We start from the raw sequence: 24,778 nt of genomic DNA on the forward strand, positions 1-24,778 counted from the left end.
TAATCATTCAAGGTATTGAACCAATTAGTATTCAGGATGATTGAAAATCAATAATGAAATCAATCCTATCACTTATACTCTGAAATTTCAAATGCCAAATGGAACCAGCACTCATTATATCTCCTTTGTTTCTGTTCAGTCATTTCAGTCACATTCAACTCTTCCTGCTCTCTTTTGGGGTTTTCCTGGTGAAGATACTGGAGTGGTTTGCCATTTCCTTCTCCAGCTCTTTGTACAGGTGGGGAACTGGGGCAAATAGGGCTAAGCAACTTGCTGAGGATCACACAGCTGGCATCTGAAACTGGACTTGAACTTGTGAAGATGAGTCTTCCTGATTCCAAGACCAGTGTTCTATCCACTGCTCCACCTAGCTGCCCATTATATCTCCTACCTGAAATCAATGTACTAGTGGAATTTGTAGACAGAAGAACATTATGATCTTCACGCTGGTCATATAAAAGATGAGGTGAAATATATTGTCTAGGTGTTCTTCAACTGTAGCAGCATTAGGAACCATGGATTTTATCTGGTTGATTGGGAAGAAAACATACTACTTGGGAAAAGATTCAAAATGGTTATGTTTTTTGCCTAGTGGACCCACTTTACTAGTGACACTTGCATAAGCTCCAATCTATATTCTCATCAGAAATGTTGGGTGTCTTTGGGTCCAGGATTCTGATAACATCTGATTTTGTAGAGTCATATTTCTTTTGAGATTCTGTAATTATAGTGGCATAATATCTTGGCAATTATGGTTTCAAATGATTTAGGACTTTGTGACTATGAAGAAAACCAAAGATATGGGAGATTTAAAAGAGTCACTCAGCTATATGTGAGTCTGGTACCCCGTGAAGAAAAGCTGTGCATTCTTCCACTCCGGCTAAATGAGAAAAACTTAGAGATCCAGCCTGTTTATGCCATGTAAGGGAAATCTTTCTTCTTTCCTTTCTAGACATTGACTAGTGTGAGAATAGAGGTGGTTTAGTTAGCTGTAGCTGAAAAGATGTGGAGATGACTGCTAATTGGAGGACTGCTCAACAACAATCACATTCTGACTGTGGGGCTCACAACACTTCTAAAGAGATAAATAGAAAGACTCTGAACACTTGAAGTACCCTCATATGTCCTGATTCATTTATTTATTTTTTACTAAGTAACCTAGTTCTTATTTTTGTGATGTAAAACCATCTACATTTTAAAAAATATCTAATAATTACCTGCAAGTCAGCAAATATCTGATAATTTAGAAATTGGTATTTTACTGAAAGTTTTTTGAATAGTTATGAGTTTGTTCTTATTTCCATTCTTACTGTTGCCACTCATATGTCATATGTCGTTATCCCAGGAGTTAATAGATCAATCTTGAATTTGTTAGTGTTGCCAGCTTCCTCAGGGAGAAACTGCAGATGAGGAAATGTCCTGTTATTTTGATTTGACTACAGAAGGGTCTTTTCTGACTGCTCTGAGAAAAACCTCATGTGCTGGGAAGGAGAGGAACTTCAATGCCATTTCCATTACCTAAAATTAATCTCCTCTTTGCCAAGAACTGCTTCCAAATATCTTAGTTTGTCACATCTGCCCTATTTCCCTCAATCCTGTTTTTTTAACTACCTGTCTCTCTTATTGCACCAGATCTGTGGGGTATGGTAAAACTTTCTGACTGAAGTTTTATGCATTATGTTTTAAAGTGAATCAATGAAGCACGCAGCTGGTGACAGTATGAAGATGAGTAATTTTTCCTCTTAAGAAAGCATCTGAGCCAAGATGTGACTGAGTAAGCCATACATGCAGTCCCTCAATCAATGAGACAAGTCATAACATCCATCTAGAAGCAGAACTATGAAGAGAGAGGCATTCAGCAATCCAAGAGTTGGAGAGAGCTTGCCCCTGAGGTCTGCTGGCATTGGATAGTGTTTATGGTAGGTGAGGATTAGCTTTGGAGTGCCAGCACCTCATCCTTACTTATGAATAAGATCTGCACCTGCTAGATGCATTCTGCATGACAGAGAAAGATGAAGACCCTTCTAATATGCAAGAAAGAGGTCGCCTTTCTAAGGACAGAAAGAAAGTTTGTTGTTGAGTTGTTTTTCAGTCAAGACTGACTCTTTGTGTCCCCATTTGTGGTTTTCTTGGCAAAGAGAGTGGAGTAGATTGTAAATTCCTCTAAATTATAGGCAATTCTTTCTTCCCACAAAGCAAAGAAATGAATTAGAAATTTGTTTCGACTCCCCCGTCTGTTCACTGTTGGTCTGATGCCATTTTGAAAATCATAATTTGAAGTTAGAAGGAGAGAAGGTGAGATCAGCTCACTGTGCACATTATCTGAGTGTTTCAGGTTTAGAAAGCAGACTGTGATCCCTCAGATTATAGTGTGGTAGGAAATGAAAACATCCTAGCTTGTCTGCTAATCTGAATCATGTAATGATAGACAGAATGGGGTAGATATGTGTGACAAAGTAAAATCATTTTTATTGCCGGTAGCTGTAAGAATCATTACCAGAAGTCAGAACACAGGACAGCTGGAGTTGTTTGCAAAAGCCCCCAACGTGAGGCAAAAAGCCATGGGCACACTAGATTGGCCACACAGATAAGACTAATTGATCCATTAAACTTGTATATTCCTGGGAGTTTGAACTAAAGTTCCAAGGCTTTTTGGGGAGAGCAGAAGCCTTTTCTTTCAGAATGACAGGTGTTGTCAGTGAAAAATAGAATAGAATGGAGATTCAGATAAGGCAAGCTCCATGTCCCTGATTTTGAAACTCATATGGTGAAACATCACATGCCTTGGAAGTATTTTCCACAAAACATAAGGGCACAGAACTTATATTAAAAATAGAAAAATTAGCAAATCTTGACTATGGTTTTGGTGGAAATGACTTTGGAATGTTTGGCACCTCATTTATTTTTAAAGAAGACTTTCTTTTTGAGGAGCTCAAATTGTTTTGCACTTGTTGGCTAATTCTTACCCCACCCCATAAATCTGGTGCAGCAAGAAGGATAGGTAGTAACAAAAACAGGATCGAGGGAAATGGGGCAGGTGTGACAAACTAGGATCTGTATTTGGAAGCAGTTCTTGGCAAAGTGGAGACTATTTTTAGGTAATCTTTTCTTTTCTCTGTAAAAGTGTGTAATACTCTAACATTTGCTTAGTTCTTTCAGCCTAGAAATAGAGCAACCAGAAATAGAATAGCTAAACTTTGGTGGGTTTGGTGGGGTGGTAAGTAAAAGCTGAAAACAGAGGTTTTCACAATTTCTCATTATGTGATTGCTTCCCCCAGAGAGCACCTGTGACTACCAATGCCAAAATATTATCCCTCTGCCTCCAACCTTTCATCCCTATCCCAAGATAGCCTTATTCTTGTAGTTGAAAAACCTAGCAACCATACAAGATTCTAGGGCTATTTTCTTCCCCAGAGATCACAACTAATTTTAAAGCTTGGCTTAGCCAGAGAAAAACAGAGAGAATTGAGAATTGAGAATACTACCCTTCTTTCTTTGCAAAGGTGGGGGACAATGGGTGTGGAATAATACATATGCTGTTAATTACAGTTGAAATGTAACATTTGCTTGAATATTTTTCTTCAGATTTAAAATTCTTTATTAGAAGGGAAAGTTCACTGGAGAGGAAAATGAAAATTGAATGAGAGATAAAAACAAAATATATCAATAAAAATCAGTGTTGTGGGGGATAGGCCAACAAGTGTCATGGGGGAACTAGTCTTTGGAGCATTCCTGGTGGGTTATGAAAAGCATGCAAAATATTTTCTGGCTACTGTCAGTCTAAAACATGGAACTCTGGGAAGTCAGCTCCCAGATATGGGTGATTATTTGATGCTAAAAAGCCAACATGACTCACTTAAAGCTGAGTAAGAATTAGCCATTCATATCAAAGGTTTCAGGAAGGGATCTACAGCTTTTGTTTTAGAGACATTTTAGTTTGAAGGATTCCCACAAGCTACCACATAGGGAAGGACCAGCAGTCACTATATCCCAATGGAGCAATGGAATCCATGCCCCCTCTGTTTCCTTTGTTTCTATGTTTCTTCTTTCCAGATGTTAGGTGAATGAGTATTTTAAGATGGGAATGGTCAAGAGACCAATGAGACAATGAGATTCATCAAAACCATCTATCTGAACCCCTACCAATAACAGAAGACCTGAAGGTGGTGGCAGTCACAACTAAGTCCATTGAGAGTAAGCACAATAAATAAGTAAAGGAAGGACTTATCTACTAGTGATGCCAAATCCAGAAGTGAACTTCATGATTCCCAGATGGGCGATACTTCTTGGCCACAGGTGTTTCCTATAGAATTGCCTCAGTAGATTCATGCTTCCAATGGAACCTATTGTCCCCTGAGAATAAATATGAATAGAGAGGAAAGTCCTTGCTACATTTTTCTCAATATTTTTGAAAAACTAATTGATAAGAAAGACATTTTGGGGCAGCTGGGTAGCTCAGTGGAGTGAGAGTCAGGCCTAGAGACAGGAGGTCCTAGGTTCAAACCCGGCCTCAGCCACTTCCCAGCTGTGTGACCCTGGGCAAGTCACTTGACCCCCATTGCCTACCCTTACCACTCTTCCACCTAGGAGACAATACACCGAAGTACAAGGGTTTAAAAAAAAAAAGAAAGAAAAAAAAAGAAAGACATTTTATCTTGTCTTAGTAATACTAGTGAATAATTATAATATGATTTCATATTCAATAAGCCTTATAATGCTTAGAAAGTCCTTTCCTCACAATAATGCTATGAAGGATATTATATAAAGACAGATGAGATATAAGGGCCAAAAAGGTTAAATAATTTTTCAGAGATTTCAAAAATAGTTGTGTCTCAAATTTCAGTCTTGTCAGTCCATTATTTTTTCTGTCATATGACATTCTGCTTTTTTGTGTATCTCGGCATAGCACGTTATACATATGAAATGAGTTGTTATTATTCACTTGATAGTACTTGGATCTTCTAAATTAAAAAAAATTGATATTTAAAAAAAAACTTCAACCCCATTGTAAGTATATTCCTCTCTCCTAACCAGCGAGCCTTCTTTTGTAAGAAAGAATAAAAAAGAAAGAGGGGGGGAAAGTAGTATAATAAAACTTAGCAACGTATTATTTGAGTTTGACAATATAATGAAAAGTTCAATGCCCATTTTCCTCCAACTCTGAATGAAGGAAAAGAAGTATATTTTCTCAGGAGCTTCTAGATTTATAAATCTGATTGCCAAGATTATAATTCCTTGTCCTACTGGTTGAAGGTTGCTCTTTATTACTTAATTAATAATTATAGAGATAGTGTCTCTAAAGAATTTTAATCTTAACAGAATTTAAAGAAAAATTTTAAAGTGCTCCAGAAATGTTAGTGGTGATATTATGGTTGGTAATAACAGCAAAAGCAATAATACTGTAGTTGTAAGAGACTGCATAGTGTGATAAATTTTGCATACCCTGGGATTAGGAAGACCTGAGTTCTAGTCCTATATTTGATACATACGAGTATTGTCACCAAGGCAAGTGATTTAACCATCTAGTCTCCAAAGCATCTCTCTAGATGAGTCATGAATCTGTATTGATGGAGTTTCCATGCAAGGGATTCTGTATTGTTCAGTTGTTTTTCAGTCATGTCTGACTCTCTTGGAGCCCATTTGGAGTTTTCTTGGTAAAGAGTCTGGAGTGGTTTACCATTTCCTTCTCTAACTCATTTTGTTGATGATATAAGACAGGAAGGGTTGTGACTTGCCTGGGATTACACTGGCTATGTATTTAGCTAAACTAGCTAAACCTACTGAAATCACAAGTATGGATCCAAAAAAGTGAGCATGCTTTTTACTTAACTATGTTGCTTGTGGAAAGCTAGGTGGGGCAGTGGATAGAGCACTGGGCTTGGAATCAAGAAGACTCATCTTTGTGAGTTCAAATCTGTCCTCAAACACAAGCTGTGTGACCTTGAGCATGTCATTTACTCCTCTGTAAAATGATCGAGAGAAGGAAATGTAAAACATTCTACTTTTTGCCAGGAAAAATCTTAAATGGGGTCATGAAACGTTAGACATGACTGGAAAGCGACTGAACAATACCTCTCATAAACACATTGCAATGTCTTTTTCATAACTCATTCCTCTCATAAATTTGAATGTTAAAAATCTCATTCTTTCTGAAAGAAAAATCTCTCACTCATTCTTGGCAGATGAGTTCCATCATTTTTTCTTTTTTCTTTGTTTCTTCAAAAAGTTGTAGCTAGATTGCTGGTGGCGTTGTGAATTGATCCAACCATTCTGGAAGGCAATTTGGAACTATGCCCAAAGAGCTTTAAAAGACTGCCTGCCTTTTCATCCAGCTGTACAACTGCTGGGTTTATACCCCAAAGAGATCATAAGGAAAAAGACTTGCACAAAAATATTTATAGCTGCACTCTTTGTGGTGGCAAAAAATGGAAAATGAGGGTATTCCCTTCAATTGGGGAATGACTGAACAAATTGTGGTGTCTGTTGGTGATGGAATACTATTGTGCAAAAAAGGAATAATGAACTGGAGGAATTCCATGTGAACTGGAATGACCTTCAGGAACTGATGCAGAGTGAAAGGAGCAGAACTAGAACATTATACACAGAGACTGATACATTGTGGCACAATAGAATATAATGGACTTCCCTATTAGCAGCAATGCAATGACCCAGGACAATGCTGAGGGACTTATGAGAAAGAACACTATCCACATCCAGAGAAAGAACTGTGGGAGCAGAAACGCAGAAGAAAAACAACTGCTTGATCACATGGTTCAATGGGGATATGATTGGGGATGTAAACTCTAAACAATCACCCTAATGCAAATGTTAATAATATGGAAATAGGTCTAGGTCAACAATACATGTAAAACCCAGTGGAATTGCTCATTGGCTACAGGAGGGGGTAGAGGGAGGGGAGGGAAAGAACATGAATCATGTAACCATGGGAAAATATTCTAAATGAATTAATTAAAAAAATAAATTAAAAAAAGAGATGTAGTTAGATGGAGGAAAATAATTCTTTTTCTGAGTTTATTCTTGACCATTGTACTCCTGAAAAACTACCATGTTCTTTTCAATTATGGCTAAAGTTTGGATAAACCATGGTATTTATCAGTTTTAGAGACTCTTAATACCAGTCTTGACTTTTGTTGCATGGTCTTATTTGACCAGTTTTTGAACATAAAGTGAGTTGTGGTACATTGAAAGTAAATACTGGATTTGGAGCGAGAGGATCCAATTCTACCATGTGACCTCAGATAATTTACTTAACCTCTCTGGGCTTCTTTATCTATAAAATGAAAGGGTTAGACAGGGATATGCTGGAGCCAGAGCTAATTATTAAATTTCAAGTGAGAGTATTACACCTCAGAAATTGGCAATCAATACTTGATTTATTGTGTTGTTTTTTTTGCCTGGACTGAAGTAAATCATGGAAAAAATTGCTAATAATGGAAATGAAACTGGAAAGTTTGTCCTATGGACTGTTCCCCAGAGAACTAGTTGTTAAACATATACTAGCATATCCCTAGAATTAGGCCAGATAACCTCTGACATCCCTTACTACTTATGAAACTATGGACAGCAGCTATCTGTTAGAAGTACAATGGCTACCACAAGCTCACATTTATATAGTATTTTAAGGTTTATCTAACTGCCTCTGTACTTTCTTATGTTATTCCATTACCTGGAAAGCTTTCTCCCTCTTTTCTCTGCCTAAAAGTTACTCATTTTTCACAATCCAGATCAAATTATTCCTCCAACTTAGTGACCAGCCTAGTCAGAAACTATTACCTGCAGCCTTCCAAACTCTGATAACAACTTTAGTCTGTGCAATTTCTCAAGAAATCAATTGCACTCTCCTTTTTCACATCTCTTCTATTATTTTTTGATGTTCTCAAAATTGTGGATTGTTATTTAACCCTATTGTTGAAAAGAACCATACACATAGTGGGAACTTAACACTTTTTTTTTTATTGACCAATTCCTGCATAGTTTTTTTTTATTTGTTTGTTTGTCATTAGCTACTAAAGTCCAGTATTACTTGATCTTTTAATGGTCAAACTATCCTACTAGTGAGATTTAGCCATGACCTAAAGCAGGAATTCTATTGTACTGATAGATGGTCTAAGGTATTTGCTAGATGAAAAAAGAGAGAGAGAAAGAGAGATGAAATACCCAGAGACATGATGGGGAAGATGGATTTTTACAAAAGGGGCATTTAAAGCTCTAAAAGAGTTGGATTCTTCAGTAGGACTTTTGAATGAAGGAGCCGATATGCAGAGAATGATTTATAGAGTTATCACTACCTGCTGAACATCTGTACACACACGTGCTGTAAAAGGTGTTAATCATTCTAACTCTGCAGACTATTTTAGGGGGTGATGATGGTGAGGTCATATGAATGCATTTCTCCAGTTTTCTCCCACGCCACCTCTTCACCATGTGTGCTAGTGCTGGGATATTTTTATTCTGTCTCATAGTACTCTCTTGCTGACTTTCCCTTTTCCCTGACCCCTCATCCCAGTTAAAAGTAAGTTGGTTCTTTCATTTCTTTTTGATGAATTAAAAATATGACTAAATTTGGGAAGAATACTGTTTACTTGTTCTTCCCCCCTCTCTTTTCAGGTTGGTATTCACATGACTAGTAGTAAACATCTTTAAATGTGGGGAAAATCATCCTGCAATTGCAGAATGGATTGCTGTGAGGCCAGAAACGAACATTTTGAAAGATTTCCCTTTTCTTAACTTCTTTTTTTTCAGAAAAAAAGTTTAAATTCTGCTTTAATTCTGATGTTAAAATCTTAATGTTCAAAATCCTCCTGAATTCTGCCCATTATCGAGAAATCATTTTAAGGAAAAGTCTTTGGTTCTCTTTTTTTCTTTTCTAAATTCTGGGCCTATGAATTCATTGTGGATAGAGAGCTGAGCCTGGAGTTGGAAAGACTCTTCTTCCTGAGTTCAAATCTGGCCTCAGACACATACTAGCTGTGTGATCATGCACAAGTCATTTAACTGTTGGGCTCAATTTCCTCATCTGTCAAATGAACTGGAGAAGGCTCTAGTCTTGTTGCCAAGAAAATCCCATATAGGGTCATGAAGAATTGACACAACTGAAAGACAATTGAATGACAGCAACAATGATTTCATTTGGGTTAGGAACTATCAGTGAGAAAACTCTTTCTTCCTTTCTTCTTTACTTCCTCCCTCCCTCTTTTCCTTTTCTTTCTTTCTTTCTTTCTTTCTTTCTTTCTTTCTTTCTTTCTTTCTTTCTTTCTTTCTTTCTTTCTTTCTTTCTTTCTTTCTTTCTTTTCCTTCCTTTCTTTTCCTTCCTTCCTTTCTTTTCCTTCCTTCCTTTCTTTTTCTTCCTTCCTTCCTTCCGCTAAACTTGTCCCCAAGACTTACTGATGTCTAGATGCTATAGAACTCTAGATAATGCTCATCCACTTGAGTTAAACAAAGTTGTTTGCTAAACATTTGTTGTAGATCTACTTTTATACAAAATATTAATCTGGCTTCTCTATAAGATAAAATGATGGCAAAATCATAGTTTTTGACCTTAAGGAGCTTATGTATGGTGTGTGTGTGTGTGTGTTTTGTGGAGAAGGAGGGAGATGTGGACTCAGGCAGATAATATATAAGACAGACTGAGAAGTGTGAAAAAAATCAATCAAGTAAGGAAACTTTTATTAAGCTCATATTATATACTAGACTGACAAGCTTGATGCACCAGAGCACCAGACCTGGAGTCAGGAAGACCTGAATTCAAATCCAGCCTCAGACACTTACTAGCTATGTGACCCTGGGCAAATCTCTTAAACTTGTTTCCCTCAGTTTCCTCATTTGTCAAGTGAGCTGGGGAAGGAAATGGCAAACCACTCTAGTAACTTTGCTAAGAATACCCAACTGGGGTTACAAAGAGTTATAAACAACTGAAACGACTGAACAACAACAATGTATGAAACTCTTTACTGTGCTCTGGTGACAAAAAACAAAAGTGAAGTACAGGTATCCCTTCCACATCTTAACTTTCCCTATCATGGCTTCGATATACTATGGGTCAGCATAAGAAATTAAATGAGAATTTTTTGAGATTTTTTGTAGAAGCTTCAGACAACAGGAAAAGACCACTGGGTGACATAGAAAAAGTTTAGAAACTGAAAAATGCATACTTAACCCAAAATTTACAGTAAGATACTGTTAACATCCCACAAAAGGAAAAGAAAAAAAATCAGACTTCTTCTCTGGTAAGAAGGGAAGGCCAAAAAATTCTAACTGTACCATAATATCTCCCCTCCCCCTTCAAGAGTTCACATTCTAAGGGAGTGATGTGGGGATATAGTATATTAAATAATGATAATCAGGATTGCAGAGTTGAAAGCATCGAAGATGTCTGGTGGAGGAAGAAATGGAATGAGAAAAATCTACAGGACTCAAAATAGTTAAAGAAAGGAAAGAAAAGGGCTGAGTAGACATGGAGAGCTGAGGTAAGTACCCTCCAAGAACATATCAATTTTCATGAGACTAGGGAAAAGTGGGTGAAAAAACCAGTTAGAATCAAGATAAATTCGAAATCAGTGAGTGGGTCTCAGAGTGTGGCTACTCCTTCCATAGTATCTGGTTGTCTTCCCTTCTAAGTTTGTTAACATTAGTCCCTCTATGGGGAGAGGTCAAGAAAAAGAAAGGAAGAGCAAGAGGAGGAGGAAATCTAGGAATCCCAAGTCCAGGTTAATGGGCTTAAAGCACTTTCTTTTTTGACTCATTAATATTCAGTCTGCCTCAATTCCTTGTGGGAAAGAATGCTGGGGTGTGAGCAAAAGCTGTTTAGGAAGTATTGTTCTAGAGCCTGATTTCTACATGCACATTTTATACATATAAGTGCAATGGGGATTTGAGGACTGACTGGCGTGTTCTGAGATTTGTAAGTTCAGAGGGACAAGCATTCACTTGAAAGCCTGAGAATGATTGAAGTACTCTTTTAGTCAGAAGGAGGACTGGATGCTCATAAGATTTCCAAAAAGATAATTTTAAAAATATGAACTTAAACACCAAAAAATAACATTTCCATACAGATAGCCAAACATAAAAAGAGGATTCTATATGAAAGTGCTAATCTTGACTTCATACCACTTGCTTTTTAAAAATAGAATGTAATAAATTCTATACATTATTTTCCAAATTGTCCTTGTCTGTGCTTCCTCTGAACCTCATTCTGCTCTCTTTTGTGCATTTTCAGAGTGCATTTAAAATGCTATAAATGTTAAAATAGTCAATCTTCTTTTCATCATTATTGCTAATCTCCCATACTCTGACCTCTTCTCTCTGCAATTAAAAAAGTAGACAAAGAAAAAAAAAAGCCCTTGTTGCAAATAAGCTCTCAAACAAAACAAATCCTCATAGTGGCTGTGTCCAAAAGAATAAATAAATTTCTTTCTGAACCTTGTGTCTATCACGTTTCTCTCTGGAAATGGGTAATGTATTTTAATATGTATCCTTTGGGAACAAGGGTAGGTCATCACATTCATTTGTCAGCATTCTTAAGTCTTTCAAAATTGTTTTTCTTTGCAATGTTGCTTTCCTTGTATAAACTATTTTTCTGGTTCTGCTTGCTTCATTTTATGTCAGCTTATGCTACCCAGAATTCTCTGAAATTGTATGTTTTATCATTTACAATCCAATCATTTCCCATTACATTTATATATCACAATTTACTCAGCCTTCCAAAATTTTCTAAGAGTTAATCTAAAACATCCTTATAGATTTTAGATCTTTGTTTTTCTTCATCTTTTTCCTCTTAATCCTCCCATTTAGGAATGGAAAATTTATTTTACTTGTGATTATTCTGTCCCTATTGTTATTCTTTCTCTTAAGAGTACACTTATTTTCTTTTATTTTTCTAATGAATTTTATATATCACCAAACTAAACTGTTTGTGGGTATGTATAACCTTCCCCTCCTTTTTTTTTTTGGTCCATTTCATGATTAGTCAGGTTTTTTTAAATGTTCACTTATCCATCTCTTCCGCCATGTTTGTACACTCTTCTTAGCATCTTGATCATGAGAAACATGAGAAATATCCCCATCTGGTACACTCCCCTCTAGTGGACAATTTTTGTGATCACCATTTTCTTTGTAGACTCTTACCAACCATCCTTTTTATGTTCTAACATTTTGCAAAAAGTCAAAGTCAAACTCATTTGTGTATATAATTGGCTTTATTCTCTTATTCAGACCTGTAGAATCTTTCCTATTCTTTATGGTTTGTTTGTTGTTTTTGAGATCACTGACAATGTCTCATCAATCACATATATTACTTTTTTTTTCAATACCCTTTGATGTAGTTTGCTGTGTCTTGGTGACTTTAATTCATCAAGGGTATTCTCAGCTATCTCCCTACTTATATTGGATTCTAGCTCCATTTTCCGTTTTTGTTTTGCCCTTCCAGTTCACTGAAAATTCTTACTAGTAAAAAAAAAATCAACAAAGCCAGAATCACAGAGTTGAGAAATTCTACCTTTTCTTCCATCGTTATCCTCATCTTATCTATACTGAATAGCTGTTCTCTACATTCCTTGAGTCTCTTATTTTTTTCAAAGAACTTTAAAAAATCCATTTTGGATGTCCTCAGTATTCCTTATGAGAACTTTAGTACTTCTGATGCTGTTCTTAATGGGTTGTACAGTGCTTTGATTATCATGAATGGTTTTTCATCATGTCCTGTTTATTCCTTCCTTCCTGAAACCTTTCTGTTTTTTCAGGTTCTTGTCCTTATTTGTTTTTATAATAAAGTCCATAAATTGTTTTTGTTAGTAAGAACATGTCTAGGCTGAATCAATCAATCCAAATCAAGTGTGAATAGAGCCTATACTCCTCTTTGAATTTATCAAAGTTATTGTGAAGAGACTTGGTCAAGCTTTAAGGGATTTAATAAAAAGAAGGAGCCTTTCCATAACAAGATAGATATTAAGAAGATCTAAAAAATGGAGAAGAAGGAATGGTCACATAGAACTCACCCAACGAAAAAATAATATCAAGGCAACCAATGTAAAAAGAAAAAGAAATTGGGACTGAGCTGCAGCAGAGAAGGGAAATATTGAGGTTGACCATTAGATTTATAATTCATAAGTTAAGGCAGAGAGTTTCTCTGCCTAGATGTGAGGAATTTTTCCTAACTGGCAGGTGGGGGAGGGGGGAGGGTCTGAAGAAATTGTGATTGAATTTATAGCTAACTTATATCTTTCCCTAAAGCTGAAGAGAAGGCAGCCATGTGGACCTTAGACACAATTATATCAACCCTAGACTTCAAATGAACTTATTACTATGCAGGACATTATTTATATTTTAAGGAACATGTCAGTTTTATAATTATAACCTGGGGAGCGGAGAGCCATTTCTTAAACCCTTTTACCATCTTTTCTAAAAGGGAAATAAGTCTGCACTTATAGCATAAATGGAAGTTAGATGACTATGGTATAAAGACAAATACTACCAACTCTATAGAAGTCAGTAGAAAATTTTTCTTGTTCTACATACTTTTTTGGAATTGAGATCCTCAGGCCCACCTTTAGAGTATCATAAGCTTACAGCTGGAAAGTAGCCTAGAGATCATTTAGTCCAGCCTCCTCACTTTACATATAAATAAGAAAATTAAAGTTGAGTGACTGGCCCCAGGCCACACAAACCACCCCACATTCCTTTATCATCCCTCTTAGTAACATTCTCATAATGAAATGGTGAGCTCAGCTGTGATGAACCAAATTCCCAAACTTCCTTGTCCATACATTTAATGGCATTACTTCACATCTTCAGCCAGTATTATTGCTTTCCATTTTTAACTAATCCAGCATTATGTGTCTCATTTGGAGTCTCATTTCCCCCCTTGACTGCTAGCCATGCTAATGAGTTTTAAATTATTATAGCTTTAAGTCTGGTTAGAAATTAATCATAACTTTATAGATTTAGACCAGGAATGACTCCAGAGGTCAGTTAGTCCAATTTCATCCTTCATTTTTCAAATGAGTAAATTAAAGACTGAAGGGGTGAAATCATTTTTCCAGTTTTCCACGATCACATAATTAAACAGAATGTCTGAGATTTAAACTCGGGTCTTTTGACCTCAAATATAATACTATTTTGACTTTATCATTTTTTTTTTGGTATTTTACTAATATTTTTCAGAACTAATCTTGTATCTTCATTTATTGAAAGATGGATTTGGGGCAGCTAGGTGACTCAGTGAATAAAGCAAAAGGCCTGGAGATTGGAGGTGCTGGATTCAAATTTGGCCTCAGATACTTTCTAGCTGTGTGACCCTCAGCAAATCACTTAAATCCAGTTGCTTACTTCTTACCATGCTTCTGCCTTGGAACCCATACTTCATCTCAATTCTAGGATGGAGGGTAAGGAAAATAAAGAAAAAAGTCTAAAAAAAGAAAGAAAGAAAGCTTTCCTTTTCTAGTATGCCTCTAATAGACTCTTTTACTCCTGGTATGTTTCCTTAGCTTCTAGATTTGATTTGTTGACACAGCATTTTGAACAATTCTATAGTGAAATTCTAGAAAAACGATTTCAAGTGTGCCAATTTATAATGCTGAAAACAAAGGCAAAAGGAAGTAAGAAGAATCCAAGGCATTGCATGTCAATACCCTTAAAGTAGACTTTTAAAACAATAATTTATTTTTGGAGTTTTTTTCCAAGGGTTAAAATACTGTAATAGTTGTGTGCATATAATACATAGGATGACATCTGGAGCTAAAAATCTCGGAGGCTACCTAAAACAACCCCCTAATTTTACATATTAAGAAACTGTACTCCAAGGAGGGCAGTTGACTTGTCCAAGATCACATAGGTAATAAATATTAGAAATGAAATTTGAACCCAAATCCTTTGAATCTAGAGCCTCTGCTATTTGTTTCTACATTCAGCATGGGCTATTTAGTTCCTGCAAATTATTCCTGCCCCCCCATAATGCAATTTGACTTGTTTATAGATCATGTAAGCCATAAATGCAATAGCAAAATCATCTAATTAATATATTAAAATGACAATTTTGACATTAAATTAAAAAGCTTATGCATCAACAAAAGTAATTCACCCAAGATTAGAAGGGAAACAACAAACTAGGGAAAAATTTATAGCAAGTATCTCTGACAAAAGCTTAATTTCTCAAGTATATAGAGAATTGAGTCAAATTTATAAGAATACAAAGCATTCCCCAATTGACAAATGACTAAAGGATATGAACAGGCAATTCTCAGATGAAGAAATTAAATCTATTTTAAGTAACATGATAAAAATTCCAAATTAACTATTAATTAGAGAAATGCAAAGTAAAACAACTCTGAGATACCATCTTATGGAAGACTGGCTAATATGACAAAAGAAGATGGTAAATGCTGATCAAGATGTGGGAAATTTGGGACTCTAATGTACTGTTCCTAGGGCTGTGAACTGCATCCATTCTGGAGAGCCATTTGGAATTATGCCTATAGGGCAATCAAACTGTGCATATCCTTTGACCAGCAATACCACCACCAGTTCTTTATTCCAAAGAGGTCAAAGATAGGGGAAAAGAACTTATCTGTATGAGAATATTTATAGTACCTCTCTTTGTAGTGGCAAAAAACCAAATACTGGGGAATGGCTGAACAAGTTGTGACATGTGGTGGTAAGGGAATATTATTGTACAATAAGAAATAATAAACAAGATGACCACAAAAAGTCCTGGAAAGACTTCTATAAAGTCATACAAAGTGAAATGAGCAGAACCAGGAAAATATTATACACTGCTATAGTAAAAAATTATAATGATCAACTGTGAATGTCTTAACTATTTTCTGAAATGTAGGAATACAGAAAAACTCCACTGAACTCATGATGAAAAAGACTATCCACTGCTATGGAAAGAACTGACAAGAGTCTGAATGCAGATTGAAGCATACCATTCTTCACTTTATTTCTTTCCTGAATTTTTCTTTAGTGTAAGTGATATTTTTTTCATAACCTGATGAACATGGAAATGTATACTGTATGATAACACATGTATAATCTATATCGAATTATCTGCCATCTTGGGGAAGGGGTAAGGGTGGGTGGAAGGAGAGAACATATATTGCAAAATATTAGAAAATAATTATTGGAAAATTGTACTTATATAATCTGGAAAAAAAGTTTAGAAGATATTAAAATAATGTAAAATAATAAGTTGAGATTGCGATTTGTTCTCTAACTTTCTACATGAAAGGATGAGATCTCCTTTATTTTTTAAGTAGATGGATAGGTTAGAAACTTGGACATCTCCAGGGAAAACTTAGATAACTATCCTTCAATATGACAGGACAAACAGGTAGATGAAACTGCTTATCATTCCCTCTTCTACAGCATTCTCTCCATGGTCACCATGGAGATCTATGGCAATTCAAGTGGGGCTGGATTTGCCTTGGGTTGGCTTGAGATTACCAACCCTGTTGGCATGGAACTGGTCTTCTGAGTTTTGTGTAGCTTTAATCCTAGAATCATTGATGTAATATCTGCATCTCTGACATCATATTATTATAATATGTCTTTCTGCTCACAGCTGTTCAAGGATGCCCAAGGGATTTCCTTTTCTATGTAGACTTTCTTCTCTTACTTTTATCTCCTTTCTAAGCATCACTTCTACCCATTACTTTTTCCAAATTTGAACCTCATTCTTTCATTTTGAAGTTCTCCTAATCAATTCTCTTGCCTTTTCATTGTGGGCACTTGAAGACAGGTTGGAGAACTCTGTTGAGGGCTTGAATGGGCTCAGATAAAATCTGGTTCTAAACTTAATCTCTTTTATATATGATTAAAATGGCTTACTTTCTACCAGTTGTTTTCAATAGCTGAAACTTTTCTCCCAGGCAACATGCATAATGATCATATTTATATATATGAAAACACTAAAAGGCGGCTGAACTCAGATTAATTGTAATGACAATCTCTATTCCAAAGAATAGGTCATGAAACACACATCATTTCAAGAGAAAGATGTATAACTAAGAATGCAGAATGTGGCATTCTGTCAGCTGGGTTCTCTGTCCATTGATATTGCTCAACTGTTATTTTTTTATAAGGGAGGGTTCAGTTGGGAAGCTTAGGTCAGAATATAATTGCTATAGGAACAAAAGATATCAATAAAACTAAAACAGTTGCTCTAGGTAAATTTTTTTTAACAAAACATTGCTGAAAACAAACGACATATATAAAGACAAGATAGGTATTGCAATGTACACTAGTGGATTGCTTTTAAATAAATCATCAGCTTTGAGAGATGCTGTAAGTTCTTGCTTTTCTTCATTCTTTGTTTCTTTTGCATCACCAAAATGCTTTCAAAAAGGAACCTTATTTATAATTTTTTGTGGATTTAATTTTAATAAAAATATTTAGAATTTTATGGCTCCATATGAAATTATTTTTTTCTAATAAAAACTGAATGTAACAGCAGTGTGTCTCAAAAAGTCATTCAGAGGAAGGGTAACACCTCATGTTTATGGCAGATTCAAATGACCTGACAAATCTTTAAATGTGTCTCCAGGACTTTGCTCCCCCTCTGTTATTTGGAGGTGGACAACTTTTAATTTGGACAAGTGCCAGAGCACAGCTGATCATTTTCAGGTCTTGTGCTTCTTAACTAGCAGTATCTTTTGGAATCTGTTTCTAGTTCCAGTGGACATAAATCTTTAAAGTGGTTTGCATTTCTTAAATTCAACTATCAAATAGTGTCTGGCATGCAGGTAGGAAATCATTTCCAAGTTTTGCTGCTGGCATTGTAACAAACAAATCTTTGTGGGGCTCAAATCACAGTGGAATAGTTACAATCATTTCTCGAGGTAGGACTTCACTGATACAAGGTTTTATATTTCTGTAATCAAACATCCTTCAAAGTCATAAATGCCAGTATTGGGGCAGAGGAACAATACAGATATTGCTTGGGGAGAAGAATGAATTTATACATTTTCTTTGTCAGGTGGCTGAGCTGACCTCAATGTAAGCTTTCACCAATTCCTTGATGGCATTTTAGGAAACATCAAGAATTTGGTGATCTGTAATCTTTCACAGCTGCTCAGCAAAGACGACCTGTCAAATGCTCACTGAGCAATGATTGAGCTCCCATGGGGGACATGTATAGTGCTGTGCTTGGTACTTGACTTACAGTTAGGAAACAAACCAGAAAGCATGAGTCTATGTCAATGGTGATGCTATGTCTGGCTTAGGGGCTCCGTTATTCTTCGATGCCACATGGCACATTTTCCATTTATGCCTCATTGAAAACTAATTCATCACTCCTTTGACTTCCTGCCATTCATTCAATCAGTTTCGTGTCCCAACATAAGTAGACATACCCACATAAGAAAATCATTACCATTGATTTATATCATTTCAAGTTCATTTGGTCACTTACCAAATAAGATCAGGAGACTACTCTAACAAATCTTCTGTATAAAACTTTTAAGAAAATCAGTGTTTTGTACCATTTGGCACATTTTCTTAGGTTGTCACAAGTGTGATCATTTAAGAACCTGATTATCTCAAATCAGCCATTATTTAGGGAGGAGGAAAATATGTGGCTTTTCTCTATCAACTGAAGAAAAACTTATTAAATGCTAATTTTATGCAAGACATCATAATCAGTTCTGGGGATACAAAGGTAAACATTAAGAAATAGTTCTTGGCCTCACTTACCTTCTATTGGAAGGCACATAATATTCACACAGAGAAAAGCAAACTAATTTCAAATAGGAAGAAAACATTAACAACTAGAGATAAGAGGTTAGGGAAATTTTTTATTAGGATGTAGCCTGCAAGCCTACAGAGAATGAGTTTATATCCAAATACTTTTTTATTCATTTTTAAAAGTAGATATTTTATCCTCATATCCAATGTAAATATAATTAGGTAAAAGCAGAATATTGACTTGTCTCAGGACCATTTCTCGTGTTAAATAAATTGTAATAGATGAATATATAAAATAATAATAGAAACAGTAATGATAACATTAAGCTAACTCACTGTTTATGTCATGATGAGGAAAGGGACAACCCTGAAGTCAGAGAATGCTAGCTAGGGTATGTATCAGGGCCTTTGTGGGCTCTGTGACCACTGTGGTAATTCTAAAGACCTAATAGGAATCCTAAGATCACTGGACAAAAGGAATCTCATGATATTATTGATTTAGTAAGCACTCAAGCCACTGCAATAAACCTGCTCTATGAATCTAAGTGGTGCATGAATTATTGGCAGAGCCTCATGACTAGATTTTTCTCACCTCAAAACGTGGTTCCATCTTTCTGCTTTTTAAATATTATTATTATTGTTATTGTTATCATCTTGATAAACATAAACAAACATAAATATTTCCATCACAAAGAACGGGAAAATGAGGACTGCATAAAACAATAGCTTTAATGATGATACCTTCTTTTTGGGGTAAGAAAACTATGGGGGCACTCATCAATTGGAAAGTGTTTGAATAAACTATGCTACATGAACAAAATGGAACACTATTGTGCTATAAGGGGATGGCTTCAGAGAAACCTGGGAAGACCTACATGAACTGATGTAGAATGAGGAGGGGATGGCTTCAGAGAAACGTGAGAAGACCTACATGAACTGATGTAGAATGAGGAGAGTAGAACCAGGAGAGCAATTTATACAATAACAGCAGCCTTGTGAAGTCAAACAATTATGAAAGACTAAACTGATCAATGCAGTGATCAATAATGACTCTACACAACCTATGTTGCAAAGTATGTTACCCACTTTATGACAAAGATGTGTTAGATTAGGAGAAGATTGAAATAGATGGAGGCTTTTTTGCCTTTTTGATAATGCATATTTTAAATAAGGGTTTCATTCATAAATATTTTTTATTTTTCAATGAGGAGAAGGCAGAAGAGACAAAATAGATTTTTATTAAAAGAAAGTAAAACAGAAAAAATGGTATCTTGAATTTATTAAGTTTTTTATATTTTGCAAAGCACTTTATACATGTGAACTAATTTGATCCTTAGAACAACCCTATGAGGTAGATGGTGATATTAACAAATTTTTACAGATGAGGAAACCAAAGTTAATACATGTTAAATAATTTGTTGAAGGTCATAGCTAATCAGTATGAGACAAGTCTTCCTGACTCCTTATCCAACTTTAACTCTACTGTGCCAATCTCCAGTATATACTGCTTTAAATTTTTTCAAATTTAAATTACATTTTTATATTTATGGAGAGGAGAAAAGTTCTGAAATAAAGAATAGAGAGGATGGCAGAAGATAAAGTGGGCAATTTTGATGACAAGAAATTAAAATTTTTGTACAAATATAATAAAGGTATGAATAAAAGGTTAACAACTAACTGGGGGAAAATCTTTATAGCAAGTTTCTCAGATAAATATCTATAGATATGTGAAAAAATGCTCTAAATAACTATTAATGAAATACCAATTAAAGCCATTCTAATATTTTACTTCATATTCTTCAGAGCGGCAAAATTGACAAAAATGGAAAATGATAAATGTTTGAGGGGCTATGGGAACAAAGCTATATGATGCACTATTGGTAGACCTGTAAATGGATATAACTATTCTTGAAAATTGAAATAAACTGCATTTATTGGTGATATTATAAATAATAAGAAAGTTTAGAAGAAAGGAGAGTTTGGGGTAGAAATAGAATCAGTTTGATTTAGATCATCTTGTATCTGAAAAAATTGTTTTATGGGATATTTAGTTCAAAATATCCAATAGATAGTTGGTGATGTGTGATTATGGCTCAGAAGAGAAACTTGGAGAAATGAGATGGTAAAGTGGATAGAACAGTGGGCTTAGAATCAGAAAACTCATCTTCATGAATTCAAATCTATCCTCAGACCCTGGACAAGTCTCTTAATCCTGATTGCCTCAATTCCTCACATGTAAAATGAGTTGGAGAAGGAAATGGCAAACCACTCCAGTATCTTCACCAAGATAGCCCCGAATGGAGTCCCAAAGAGTTGGACATGACTGAAAATAACAAAACAAAAACAATCATTAGAGTTGGAAAAATTGATCTGGGAATCATTTGCACAGAGATGATAATTGAATCTGCTAGAGTTAATAAGATATGATAATAAGATAAATGAGATAGCAAAGAGAAGGTTCAGGGCTGAATTTTAGAGGACATCTATAGTTAGTGGGAGTGATAGAGATAAAGATTGAGTGAAGGAGACTGAAGAGGAATAGTCACGCAGGTAGAAGAATGATGAGTGAGCATAGCAACAAACACCCAGAGAGGACTGAATACCCAGGATGTGATCAATAGTGTCCTGTGCTGCAGAAAGTTCAATAATGATGATTGAATAAAAGCCATTAGATTTGTTAGATCACTGATAGTTTAGATTGGTACAGATCACTGGCAACTTTGTAGAGAGCAATTTCAGGAAGTGGGTTAAATATTTTGAAACATGATCTTGTTATGACTTAAAAGTATGCTTGCAAAGCCATCATGAAGCCTATTACTTTTTTGTTTTGTTTTGAAACTGCTTGGAAAGTTTCTATGGGCTTAGCAATGCTAGCAATATCATTGGAATGGTGCTTTTGACTGCAGGGAATTTTTTCAGGTTTTATGGATGGCATCACTTAAGCTTGGCTTATTTGCCAAAAGGTCATCTCCTTTTTGACCTGGTTTCTTTCCTCTGGGGCTAGAGTGAGTCCATGTTAATTTACATGGCACAATTTATTTCTTTAAGATTACAAAGCACAGTTTCCTGATATTCTTAGTTTCTTGAAGGTACTCCTTGACCTAGACAAGTTGAGCTATTTCTTAATTCAGATTTGATGGACACAATGATGGGATGTGGCGAGGGAGCCCTGGAAGTTGATACAAAGGGGTAGGTCAGGTCATCCCATTATAGAATCTATCTTTCCTTAAAGGTATGCCCAATCTATTAGAATGAATAATGGTTAACATTTATATAGTGCTTCCTAAGTACCAGATACTATGTTAAGGTGCTTTATAAATATTATCTCATTTGATCTTCATAACAACACTGTGAGGTAAGGCTTTATTATTTCCATTTAACAGATGAAACTGAAGCTAGCAAACAGAGGTTAAGTGATTTACCCAATATCACACAGCTAATAAGTATCTGAGGTTAGATTTGAACTGAGATCTCCATGACTCTAGGACTGGCACTCTATCCACTGTACTGTCTGATTGGCTAAATAATGATAATAATACATCCTAAATGGGCAATGGGGAGATAGGCAAATGAGGGCTTAATCCTTAGAACATGTACAATACCTTCAGTTGGTACTAGCTCACCTGGAAACTTGGTTAGCCTACTTTCAGAAATTGGGGATGGAGTGAACATTTCTCTCATTCCTTCAGAGCATGCCAAGGGAACATTTTAATTGTTTCCTGTCAGTGTATTGCTGGATTCAAAGCTTTTTAAGGGCTCAGCAACACCACTACAAGGTCTGTAATTCAAAGAGAGCAAAGCAAAAGAAAAGACCCAAATGTACAAAAATATTTAGGGTAGATCTTTTTATGGAGGCTAAGAATTGGAAACTGAGGGGATGCCCAACATTTGGGGAATGGCTGAATTAATTATATGTGATTGTGATGGAATATTATTATACTATAAAAATGGTGGAGATGGTTTCAGAAACAACTGAGAAGGCTTATTTGAGCTGATGCAAAATTAAATGAGAAGAACCAGATCATTGTATACAGTAGCAGCAATACTGTAACCACAATCAACAGTGAAAGATTTAGCCACCAGAGTACCCATCCAATGATCCATGAGAATTCTAAACAGTAGAGGATAAAATATGTTTTCCATCTCCCGAGAAAGAACTGATGAACTGAGTGCAGACTGAAGCATATTTGTTTTACTTCGTTTATATTTCTTGCCTTTTGTTGTTGTTTTTGTTTTTTGCAACACGGCCATTGTGAAAATAGCCTTTGTTTGACTCTTTATGGCATTATATTTCTTGCCTTCACCAAAGGTTGAGGAGGGAGCAAAAGGAGGTTGAGAATTTGGAACTGAACATAAAGATTAAAAAATAATAAAATAATAAAAATAGCTATTTAAGTGGCAATTGAGCTAGACTTGAGTGCATAAAAAAAATCTCAAACAGATGAACTCTTTATCTCTTTCTAACTTCCCCATAAGGATTTTTTAAAGCCTATGGGTGGGAAGCAGCAGTAGAAGCAGCAGGAGCCTGCCGCCTGCTTCTGGCCACCTGCTTCCTGCTGCTCTATGCCTTATGCCACCACCTAGACACTGTGTGCTTCTGTTACTGCTCTGTTTATTTTTCTCCCTGCTCTTAGGTGCATGAGTATGAGAGTTAAAATGCACGAGATTATAATACTTAGAGAATAAGAATATACAAGAGTCATCAAATGTCCCCTCAATAATCAGTGAGTATTAGCAGGGGCCAAACCTAGAGAGGGACCATCCCTATGGTTGACCATGAGGTTTCTGGGCTTGACCTAGCCCAGCAGTGACTTACCATGGCAGTTGAGGCAATGAGTCCCATTAGTAAACAAGAGAATTGTACATTGGTTGTGTCATAACCAGAAATGACCTTGGTAGCAGGAAAGCTTCACACCAACCACTTTAATTTGGAGTCCATTATTACCAGAGACTGAGGTGAGAGAGGAAATTATGTTCCCCATTACATAGATTATTATTCTTGCTCTAGATTCTAAGTAAATCTCTCTCTCTCTCTCTTTCTCTCTCTCTCTCTCTCTCTCTCTCTCTCTCTCTCTCTCTCTCTCTCTCTCTCTCTCTCTCTCTCTCTCTCTCTCTCTCTCTCTTAAAACCCTTACCTTCTGTTTTAGAATCAATAAATACTGTGTATTGGCTCCAAGTGAGAAGAACAGTAAGGGTTAGACAGTGGGGTTTAAGTGACTTGCCCAAGGTCACACAGCTAGGCAGTATCTGAGGTCATATTTGAACCCAGGACCTTCTGTCTCTAGGCTTGGCTTTCAATATCAATACACTGACCCACCTAGTTGCCCCATAAATATCCCTTTATAAAAACTATTTGATATCAATTGATTGACTGACTGATAATTGGAAAGATATTGATTGGCTCTGGGAAGTGATGGTGGTGGTTGGGGTCACGAAATTGGTGGTCATGGTTATCTCTTAGGATCCTTATGTCAGTCAATCAGTAAAGATTTATTAAATGCCTACTATGTATCAGGCACAGTGCTAAGTTCTGGGGATACAAAGAAAAGAAGATCATTTCTGCCTTTAAGGAGTTCACAATCTAATGGATTATAGAAGTAGTAGATGATTTCTGGGGATCTGACCTACTAGTCTGAGTATGGTTTTGAGAAAACAAATCCACAGCAAGATTCTATAATAATGGACTCATTTCCAAGATATATAAGGAACTGATTCAAATTGATGACTATAAGAATCTTTTCCCAACTAACAAATGGTCAAAGGATATGAACAAGAATTTTTCTAAGACTGAAATCTGAACTACCAGTAGACCTATGAGATAATGCTCCAAATCACTAATAATTAGAGAAATACAAATTAAAACAATTATGGATTTAGACCTCATTCCCATCATCTTCACCAAGTTGACAAAAAATGAAAATAAGAGAAGTTAGAGGATCTATGGGAAAATAGGCACATTAATGCACTGTTTGTGGAACAATGAGTGGTCCTGCCATTTTGGAACTATGCCCAGAAAGTTACTCAATTATGCATTCCTTTGACCCAGTGAATCCACCACTAGACTAATGCCCAAAGAAATTAA

This window comes from Gracilinanus agilis, chromosome 3 (assembly GCF_016433145.1).
Source record: "Gracilinanus agilis isolate LMUSP501 chromosome 3, AgileGrace, whole genome shotgun sequence".
NCBI lineage: Eukaryota > Metazoa > Chordata > Mammalia > Didelphimorphia > Didelphidae > Gracilinanus > Gracilinanus agilis.